The sequence below is a fragment of the Anolis carolinensis genome, chromosome 1 (genome assembly GCF_035594765.1).
Source record: "Anolis carolinensis isolate JA03-04 chromosome 1, rAnoCar3.1.pri, whole genome shotgun sequence".
In the NCBI taxonomy this organism is placed as follows: domain Eukaryota; kingdom Metazoa; phylum Chordata; class Lepidosauria; order Squamata; family Dactyloidae; genus Anolis; species Anolis carolinensis.
The window spans coordinates 30378582-30388553 of record NC_085841.1 but is presented as its reverse complement, the minus strand read 5'-3'; the positions used below and the strand labels follow the sequence as shown (position 1 = coordinate 30388553).

General features: G+C 41.5%; 1 long non-coding RNA gene across 1 annotated transcript; it reads right to left on the bottom strand.

Moving 5' to 3' along the window:
- Positions 1-272: 272 nt before the first annotated feature.
- On the bottom strand, positions 273-8209 carry LOC134296543 (uncharacterized). The gene is made up of 3 exons (XR_010003333.1): positions 7868-8209; positions 6507-6652; positions 273-756 (listed from the first exon to the last, which is right to left on the bottom strand). It is a non-coding gene; the product is annotated as an uncharacterized LOC134296543 (long non-coding RNA).
- Positions 8210-9972: the final 1763 nt, after the last annotated feature.

Below are 9972 nucleotides of genomic sequence, written 5' to 3'. Positions count from 1 at the left end.
CATACATATATAGTTAGTTATGGATAAAAGGTTTGCTGAAACATGTTGAATTACTCTTCTGTTTTGTAGTGTAAGACCCCATCCTTGTTGTTCCTGCATCTAATGGCCAGGAATACATCCACTTTGATAACTGCAGTAACATCAAACTCATATTTAATCATTCTGTCAATTTCATAATGACAGTTCCTGACAAAGTAGAGGCAAAGGAAAGCTCTGTCCAACATTTTGTTGCCTAGAGCTTTCACAACGTAGAGCAAGTGCATAGTAGAAAGATTTCCCCTAAGCTCCATGGTGAAGCTCAGCACAGAATAGCTGACTGTGCTGTTTGTGATCCAGATTATGCTTGGTTGCAACCCACTAACACTTTAGTCAAAATCTAAGTTTATATTTTTTTACATAGATCTTTAACAGCGTAAACAAGCAGACTTAAAAAAGACAATGACACACTGTTTTGAGTATGATCATATAAATTATTAGGACTTTTATTTAATTATACATTTACCTGTTGTTGCTATATTAATACACTAGTTGTCCTTATATTTATATCACACCCTCCTTGTCATGCCCCATGAAGACACTCACACAAGGCACTTTTGGTTCTTGGAAGAGTCAGCCTTCACTGAGGGTGAAGAGAAAGGAAGGATGGAAGATGTACAAAATAGCAAGTCCAGTCAAAGCTGTATTCAAGTTCAGTCGGATCTATATTCAAGTCCAGTCAGAGTTAAATATTGAGACTATCTTAGAGACAGTTGAACACTATACAAGAAAGAGACAATAAGGAGAAACAAAGATTCAAGAGCCTCAGTTTGGCTAGAACTGTGTCTATTTCTCAAAGACTTTACCTCTCCTCATAAAGACTTTGTAGTGAGACTCAGGAGGAGAGAAAGTCTAAAATTCTTGTCAGTTAATAAACTCTTGTTTGATTCAGCTATATAGTCTCCCATCTGTTCCCTGCACAGACAGTTCGCCTTTTAAGTAGTTAAGATAGCATGGGGCAGAACAACCCTTGAAGAAAGCAGATGTTTCCTCTGTTTATCTGTGTCTCTCCCGCCCTCCCTGCCTCTCTCCAGAGAAAGAACCTATGACCAAAGGTCAACTGGTAAGCTTTGTGGCTGAGAAGGGATTTGAACCTGGGTTTTCCCAGTCTTGATAAGACACTTGAATCACTGCATTGCACCAGCCCATGTGCATTTTATGTATGAGTTTCATCAAATTTTACGGAAATGTTTGTATCAAAACTGGATTATGGTGATGAAGCCCTGGAGACTAGGACTCGGAGCAATGTGTTCCAAGGACAGGAGAGGAGATTCCACCTGAACATTAGGAAGAACTTCTTGACTGTAAGAGCAGTTCAACAGTGGAACTCTCTGCCTCAGAGTGTGATGGAGGCTCCTTCTTTGGAGCATTTGAAATAGGGGTCAGATGACCATTAGTTGGGGGTACTTTGATTGTGCGTTTCCTACATGGCAGGTGGATTGGCCTGGATAGCCAGGCCAAGACCGCATCTTCCCCTATGAACCTATGCGATCTCTAAGATCTTCTGGGGAGACCCTTCTCTCGTTTCCTCCCCCTTTGCAAATGCAGTTGGGGGGACGCAGAAGAGGGCCTTCTCTGCGGTGGCTCCCCGGCTCTGGAATTTCCTCCCCAGGGAGATTAGGTTAGCACCAACCCTCACTGTCTTCCGGAAGCAATTAAAAACATGGCTGTTCCGTTGTGCTTTTGAGTAGACAAGTCCGTTATAACCTGGGCCATATCCACATTGAAACTTACCCTGTCACTTTATACTTTGATTTCCTTTCAGATTTATCTTCCCTACTTGTTGTGTCTATTTGATGTATTTAATGCCTTGGATGATTGTTTAATATTTTAATTATGTCTATTTTAAACTATGAGTTGTTTAATTTGTTTTTAAATGTGTTATTTAATGTCTTAACTGTTGATTTTATGATATTATATGACTGTATTGGGCTTGCCCCCGCGTGAGCCGCTCCGAGTCCCCGTTGGGGAGATGGAGGCGGCATACAAAAATAAAGTTGTTATTATTATTATTATTATTATTATTATTATTATTATTATTATTATTATTTGCTTCCAATTCTACGATTCCATGAAATACCCCAAAATTGTCCACATAGATGGATGAGATAGTGGCATCTTCACTTTCTGATGGTTCGGTGTCCTCAAACTTTTGTGCACAAATTATTACTGCATTACATGTCTTCAGGCTATGTGTATACGGTCAATATGAAACATCAGTGAATTTTGTTTTAATATATGGGTTCCATCTCTGAGATGTCTCATTCTGTATGTTTATCCACACACAGGTATCCCAAAATTCCAAATCACTTTTGGTCCCACATATTTTGGATAAGGGAAACCTGTATTATGAAAAGCCATGCCTTTAAGAACTGGAAACAATTACATGAATCAGAGTGATGTATTTCATCTCTTTGGATCCACTGCATCAATTATATACACTAGGATATAAAACATAGAAGAAATCTTATTTACTGTAATGCCAATAAATGTTTTCAGAATGTAAACATGCCATTTCATGCTTTTGTAAATGATCACATTTCATCATTTCCAGTCAGCATGGTTAGTAATACTGTATATTTGGAGGGCATCTGATTAGGAGAAGGAAGGCAGATATTTCAGGGAATTCAGGACAAACCTAAGATGATAATGACAGTAACTCAAATCAGGGAACAAATTTGCCACTCCTTTCACTAGTTGGAAGTGGCATTGACGTGAGGCTATAAGCTCTACTAAGAGGGAATTACAGAATTCAAGCCATGTGGTCATGAAGGCATGTATTATGCATAGGTCTTTCGGGGTTAAATAAATAAGGTTGCCATGTCATTTGCCAGAAACAAGAGCTAGGAAATAAATCCAGCTTGGAGTGATGTCACAGGGATTCCACGTCTTAGGGAAAGCTTAAACTGACAGTGTGGAGACAGGATGAGATTTCTTTGGCTAGTTCCTAAAACTATACGTTTGCACTTGCAAATACTGTTTTGCTGTCATTACTGGTTTAGTTTTAGATTCTGCCTTTTTAAACTAATGGTTCAGCTTTGTTTTAAACGTGATATATAATTTTATGAAACCATTATATAGATATAGAATTGGATGTTTTATACTCTAAGGTGCTTCAGAAATCTACAATTCTGAGAGATTACAATGAAAAGTGTAAAAACCACACAAGTGAAACAATCTGGCTTCCTTTTTCGGTTCTTTGTCACCTTAAATCAGTCTTCCCAAACCTAACACTCTGCAAGTTGGATGGACTGTTTCTCAGTGTGGCATCCCAACTCTATAATACCCTTCACTTGGAGGGCCAGTTGATACTAACCGTCATGTCATTGACATACCAATTTAAAACTTAGCCCACCATCAGAGGCTTTGGCCCTCATTAATTCACCTGAAATATGGACGTACATAGTTTTTAAAAGGTTTAAATGGGTTTAACTTATTGTTGTTTAATATATATTAGTTTACTTTATTATTTCATTGTTTTAAACTGTTTAATGTCATTTAATGCTACCTGAAGGCTATTGAATGATATTTAATAATTGTAGGGAATAAGGCCCGGGTGGTGGCGCAGGCTGGAGAGCACGCCAGCTGCAATCAGCTGCAATGAATCACTCTGACCAGGAGGTCATGAGTTCGAGGCCCGCTCGGAGCCTATGTTTGTCTTGTCTTTGTTCTATGTTAAAAGGCATTGAATGTTTGCCTATATGTGTAATGTGATCCGCCCTGAGTCCCCTTCGGGGTGAGAAGGGCAGAATATAAATGCTGTAAATAAATAAATAAATAAATAAATAATGATAATAATAAATAACAATAATAACAACAATAATAAGATAATAGATAGTGAGAGGTGTTCTCAAATCTATGAGGTATTTTCCAAACTGAAGCAGGGAAGAGAAATCTCCTGTCTATTTTTTTAATGCATGGCTTCCACGGGTGTGTCTGAGGTGACCCACCCCCCTCCCGGGTCAAATTATTAACAAAATATAACTGAAGGCACAGCAGAGGGAGCCATGGAGAGCGGGAGCCCAGAGGCTCACTGAGATCGGTTATGTGAATGTTCGGAGAAGCGGAGGAGCCCAGCTGAAGCGACCAGCACCCTGGATACTTTCTTTCCCCTCTTTATTACAAAGTAACCCTTCAATACTTTGTGGAGCCCCGGTGGCGAAGTGTGTTAAAGCACTGAGCTGCTGAACTTGCAGACCAAAAGGTCCCAGGTTCAAATCCCGGGAGCGGAGTGAGAGCCAGCTTTTGCCAACCTAGCAGTTTGAAAACATGCCAATGTGAGGAGATCAATAGGTACCGCTCCGTTGGGAGGTGTCTACGGACAACACCAGCTTTTTGGCTTAGAAATGGAGATGAACACCAACCCCCAGAGTCAGATATGACTGGACTTAATGTCAGGGGAAACCTTTACCTTTACCTAACCCTTCAATAAATGTGTACTGTGGTGCGTTATCCCATTATTTGACTTCTTGTATCCCTTTTTGCCTCCTGTCTCTCTCTCTCCCCTCTCTTCACCTTCTCCTGCAGCCGGCCCCAGGAATTGCTTAGCCCCATAGTCCCCACAGCCCTCAGAGCAGGGCTCCTTCTGTCCCTTCACCAGAGTATAACCTCCCTTCATCCCAACTAACCCAAAACCAACCCTTGCCCCCGTGGGCCCCTGGACTCCCATAATTGGGTTCCCCCAGTATCCACGGACCCCTTTGTGTGTATAATATTATATTTTGTGTTCCATATAAAACTTTTTGGAGATCAAGCCATTGGATCGAGGCTCAGGTAACCTTTCACCTACACCTCTTGACCTCGGAGTCCCCTCCAGCACTTCCTGGTCATCATTGCAACAATAGGACTCAAGCACCCTTCATCACTGGAATCTATGGATTCCCATAACCCCAAGTGTGCAGAGGACAACAGGATTTGTAGGCCGCACTGCCTGCCCTTTGTGCAGTCTCTTGGACGCAAAGAAGACACCTTTTCCATGTCAGGAGTGACTTGAGAAACTGCAAATCGCTTCTAGTGTGAAGGAATTGGCTGTCTGCAGGGACTTTGCCCAGGGGACGCCCGGATGTTTTGACATTTTACCATCTTTTTGGGAGGCTTCTCTCATGTCCCAAAGAAAATACTAATCACCCGGCACTCCTCCAGTACACCATGAGGTCTGGCCCCAGTTATCCACAATGTCATTTCCTCTTTTCCCAGGAATGGACTTTACAATTCTCTCATCTTGAACAATATTCTGGTCTGGAACTCAATGAACACTAGCTTCAGAGGTGTTAGACTCATTTGCTGAGGACTCGTGACACAATTATCCTAGCAAAAAAAACCATGCCCCACTTTGTTTTTCTCAAGGATAAGACACAGCAATCCATTCAAGAAACTAGTCATCCTGCCCCCGTCAACTATTGGAGAGCAGAAATCTACATTGGAAGTGGGGAACGCTCTTTGATTGGTTGGTGGGCACCGCAGTCCCGCCTCTGAGAGGTAATCCTCCCCAGCTGTCCATGACGGCAATGCTCTAACTGGGTGGGCACAGGAAAAACAAAAGATCTCCCTGTGGCGCAAGCTGGTGAGCAGCCAGCTGAGACCAATCACTCTGACCAAGAGGTCATGAGTTCGAGGCCAGCTCAGAGCCTGCATTTGTCTTTGTTCTATGTCAAGGCATTGAATGTTTGTCTTATATGTGTAATGTGATCCACCCTGAGTCCCCTTCGGGGTGAGAAGGGCGGAATATAAATACTGTAAATAAATAAGTAAATAAATATAAAAATGTCTTTTTTGCTTGTGCAAAACATGTCGGCTTCCTTTTGCAGCTTACAGCGAGTGGTCATCCTTTACAGCTGTATTGAATAAAATACCTCAGTGGCTTATTATTCAACTGATGAGACTTCTTGATTAGGGAATATTGGGTTATAGCTTTTTTGTCTCGCCAGGCATGGATCCACAGGTGGCCTATGGCCAGTGCCGGTTATCCACTTAACGGGTCTCAGTATGCACAGCATGGGTTTTGCTATCTGGGGTTCGGATCTCACTATCCACAACTGCCTTAAATTGTTCAATTTCATGTCTGTCTTTGGAGCCAAGTTGGGGGGCAGGACATTTATCTGTGCTGTGCAGCAAGGATCCCCTTCTTCTTAACTTTGGAAATATAGACACTTGGGATCTGGCAGCCTCCTCTTAGTGACTTTTCAATCTCTCCCTTGCCACTGGTGTGCTCTTGGCTGTTTCTATTTTGAGGCTACCATTGGGAATGCAGTTACACAGCAGCATCAACAGTATTTCAGCTCAAGAATTTAGAATAGATCATTATAGTAAGGGACTGTGACTATGTGTCCCTGATTGGTGTGCCTGTCTAGGTGCTAAGGTTGAAGAACAGCTCTCAGGTCTCTGCTGTTTATTGTTTATTTTTAGATTTGGACTAGAGCTTCCTTCAAATAGAGAACATGTTTATCTGCAGGACTGTCTCCAATTTGTACCTTCATATAAAGTGCTGTCCTCTGCTGAGTAGTACATGCGTGGCCTTCAGCTCCTCTGTCTTCGTTCTCCCAGATGTATCACCCAGAAATATCACCAGATTGTAGGGTCAGACTTGAATAAACCTTGCTATCTATATTATTAATATCTGAAATTGTATAGAAAACATTTCATTATATTTGAGAGAATACTGAGAAGCATCTAAAAGTGTTAACATGCATATGAGCATCAGAGACATTGCAATTATGAATCACACCGATATGGTCAAAGAGATCTTAATACTAGATTGCAAGACTCTGAGGTCAAGGCAACTCTGACCAGGGCTTGGGTTTTGCAACACAGTCCCCAGAATCCACCAGCCCTAATGGCCATTCCCAGAAGTATAGTGACATGGGAGGAAGGGAAATGGGGGCATTGCCCCCAAATAAGCATTCTGCTGCCATAAAATTTTCTTCCAGTCCTCAAATTTCTAGCATTGTAGTTAAGAATTTAGAAGTATAGTTCAAGCATCCAAAGAAAAGAATATAGTGGAATCAGGCAAACCCTCAACACAAACATTTCATCAACTCCCTGTATATGTACTTTCTATGCATGAACACTTTGTATGCTGCAGGGATCACTCTGTGTTTCTCATTGTTGTTGATGATCATCTTCAAGAGTGTAAAACCTATGAATACTCTAAGATGAACTATCACAGGGTTTTCTTAGCAGAGATGTTTGCCATTGCCTTCCTCTTGCCATGGCCGAGATAGTGTCACTTACCCAAGGTCACCAAATGGGTTTCCATGCCCAAATGAGGATTTGATTCCTAATCTGCAGAGTTGTAGCTCAATATTCAAGCCAAGGTGATTCTCTTGGTGCATCAACAGCTATTTGGAAATCCATTGTCATGTATGCTGGCACTTATAGTAATCTTGGCTTTAGAAATCAGCATATTTGAAGGAGTTTCCACTGGACAGCTTGTAGAAAACTCACAGTCCATTAGACTTTATTAACAGTTATAGTAATTACAGTAGGATCATTTGCACAATACACATTCACTTCCTTGTCACTGTCATTTAGTTTACATGACTCTCTTGAAAATTGTCTCCCCATGTCACAATGCCAGGGCTCTGTTAGTACGCAGGCAGAGGTGAACCATAAGAAACACTCAGCTTGTGTTAAACTGTTTAATTAAAGAAGCACTTACTGTCTGGCTGTTTTCGAAGTCCCAATGTAAAACATAAAGATAGCACTCAGCCACAGAATCAAAACAAAACTGATAGCAAATGCCAATGCAGATACAAAATGACACCATAGTCAAAAAGGTCCAGTCCAATAGTCAAACACTGAGAGTTAAAGCCCAAGGATCAAGAGTCTATACCATAGTCAATGACCAGTCCAGAGGTTCCAGGTTCCAGGAATTCAGGAAACAAGCCAGGATACCAAAAATTCACAAACCCGGGGAAAAACCAGCAGCATCCACAACCAAAGTAGAACCAAAGTACTTTTCTCTTAAAGATCATTCTCCATACCAGCTCTTTATATCCAGTACAACCCAGCTGCAACCTATCTCTTGCATGCCTTCACCCTTACTTGCTTTTACCTGTAACTCCTACTTACAGATTACTCAGCCCTGTAGAACTTACATTAACCCCTTCCATCACCAACTGCTAGGCCTGACGTCTCCAACCACCATCAACTGTGGAACATGATACATGACACCCCACATATCTTGCACTCCCAATGCTTAATAGGCAACTAGGGGAGTTGTAGCCTGTACAAGGATATTTTATGGACACTGGCTATGGCATTTCCCGAACCCTACAAGATTAGAAATACAAACAACAGCTGCATCCAAAGTTGCTGCTGCTATTTATTATATGCATCCCATTGCAAGACATAGTTTAGATTATCCCCAGGATTGGTCTAAATCTTATTGTCAGAGTGAGCACATAATTTCATAAGTGAGTTTGTCACTTATCCGGATGTATGCATTTTACTCCAAAAAGCAATTTGCTTAGAGTCTTCACGTAGGAAAGCCAACAAATGCTAGCATTTATACATTCTGAATGAAAGGGCAATGGGAATCCTAGTTCTATAACACAAGCTACTTGCCATGTTGGTGAAACATAAGAAGGAAAGATTCAATTGTTTGCTGATCTGTTTTAATGAGCTTGATCGACTCCATCTTGACAATAGCTTGACATCTCCCCATGACTTGTATTGTTTGCGGAGCTCTATGTTATTATAGGGGCCCCTGGTGGTGGCGCAGTGTGTTAAAGTGCTGAGCTGCTGAAAGGTCCCAGGTTCAAATCCCGGGAGCGGAATGAGCACCCGCTGTTAGCCCCAGCTCCTGCCAACCTAGCAGTTCGAAAACATGCAAATGTGAGTAGGTAAATAGGTACCGCTCCAGTGGGAAGGTAACAGTGCTCCATGCAGTCATGCCGGCCATATGACCTTGGAGGTGTCTACGGACAACGCCGGCTCTTTGGCTTAGAAATGGAGATGAGCACCAACCCCCAGAGTCAGACATGACTGGACTTGACATCAGGGGAAAACCTTTACCTTTTTAATGTTATGATAGAAATGCTATAACTGCAATATGGGGTGCCTAGGCCAACAGCCAGAAGTTATGCTTGCATACAGTGCCAGGCTTGATAATAACTTGTTAAACAACAAACAAATTATTGATGCATGATGCATTACATATTGCTCATGTGCACTTCGTTGTTGTCTGAGTAACTTTGAAGTTCTATAGAATCCTGATGCTCGGAATACGTTTTATTTGTCTTGACCAGTGCTGTGAGTGGGATGGACTGAAAAGTTGTGCTGGAACTTGGTAGATCCTTTGGCCAACTTTTTCGTTTGCTGTCTGTTTTCCTTCCTGCTCAGTTTTAAGGTTCACTCCATCTTCATGCCTCATCTGGGAGATACAGAACGGCTGATATTTCAGATCCTAACCAGTATCTACATACAAATTATAAACTAGTTCTACACTGGAGCAGCCAAACATGGAAGGCTTGGTCATTGCTTCAACTTTAGTAGCTTTGAAAATTGGCTTTTGATAAAAACCACACAATTTACTTTTTGTTTCAGACAGTTCTACTGAGAATGGTGAAGATAAAAGTTGTCATATAGCAAAAACTCTTTGCAAAATTTATTGCAGCTGGCAAGGGCCTCAGAGTCACAAAGCCCACTTAAATAACCCCACTTGCTGCCCCATACTTGGAATGGTTGCTCAGCTTGGGGTTTGGTTACAGGGGATTCCAAAGCCCATAGATAAACAAGTCCCATTGCATATAATGGTGTAGTAAAATGGTATCCTTTTTATAAAATATATAATCAAGGTTTGCATTTTGGAATTGGGAGGGGATATTTTCAAGCTGTGGATGGTTGAATCCATAGAGGCAGAATCTGTGAATATAGAGGACCTACTATATTTAATTTCTTTTCAATTAACTCCTCATCCACCCCCTTGAGGAGCAC